This window comes from Rhyacophila brunnea, unplaced genomic scaffold, assembly GCF_057557595.1.
Source record: "Rhyacophila brunnea isolate RB1 unplaced genomic scaffold, BYU_Rbru_1.0 scaffold_80, whole genome shotgun sequence".
In the NCBI taxonomy this organism is placed as follows: Eukaryota; Metazoa; Arthropoda; class Insecta; order Trichoptera; family Rhyacophilidae; genus Rhyacophila; species Rhyacophila brunnea.
In genome coordinates, this window is record NW_028233351.1 from 144,189 (window position 1) to 145,464 (window position 1,276).

Here is a 1,276-nt window from a genome sequence, read left to right on the forward strand (position 1 = left end):
ATTAAATTTGCTCTTCAAATATAATCACATCATATATTGTTTATTTATAAACATAAAAAATTTTCTAAAAAAGTATTTTATTTATATCTAATAATATTTCAGCTGTTTTTGAATGTATTAATCATCAACAATGAAGGTATTTCTTTTTTCGTCTTAAAATTTTTATCAATTTATTCTTTTTTATTTGTATATTTTTTCTGCTAAAGTGTTTGTTGCAGCTATTTTATCTTTTTTTGCCGAAGTTAAAATAATTTTTTTGTTTTTTTATTAAACGAGTCCTAGGACTATTTTTATTCACAACCAATAGAATATGTGGCTTTTTTTGTCCTTTTTAATTATATTGACATACGGTTAGTTTATTTTTGTAAATAATTATGCATGAAAAATAACCATTTAAAAAAAATTGACGATAAAATCCAAAGTTATCAATGATAAAACCCGTTTAAATACAAATAAAATTCAGCGTTGCAGATTTATTATATTAAGAGCCTTAATTAGCCAGAAAAAGCTGGTTTTTTTAAATATATAAAAAATAGGCTATTATAAATTATTTTTAAATTAGCATATGCATTTTTTTGATACCAATATAATGAAAAATTGATGTCTCAAATGATTTCGTAAAAAATTAGCTTAGATTTATGTAAATATATGATCTCCCACATTGATGCATCTATCAAGATTAAATTCTAAAAAAAATATCGTAATAATATATATGCCGTTAATTATATAAGCAGGTAAATTTTTTACAATTTTGAATCTTGAAATTTTTAACTACAATATATATGTTTATTGTTCGAATATTTGCGCTGATAATCACAATAATATCATATAAACATGTAAAAAATATAGACATACATACTACTTAATAGAACTTATAAACAGTATAATAAAATCTATAGTCTTTGAACAAGAAAAATCATATAAAAATGTGTGATCTACTCAATAACTCGATATTTCATAACTCATATGAAATTTTCCAAAATGTTTATAGTGTATAAAATCACAATTTCTTGTTTTTAAAATGAATCGATAATTTATGAAAAGATATGAAAAAAATATTGCCCAAGCGGCGATCCGATTATGAGTTTCGAATGAGACTTGTAAATTTTTATGATCAATTTTTCAAAATATATAGAATAATGCATTTAATATTATTTTGTAACATATTATAATAATTCTATATAAGGATAACTTTTTAAGCTTCATACAATTAAATTGCTCTTTAAGTTTTCTAAAATCTCAACTTTAGGAGGATAAAACGAATTTTTTGTGCTCG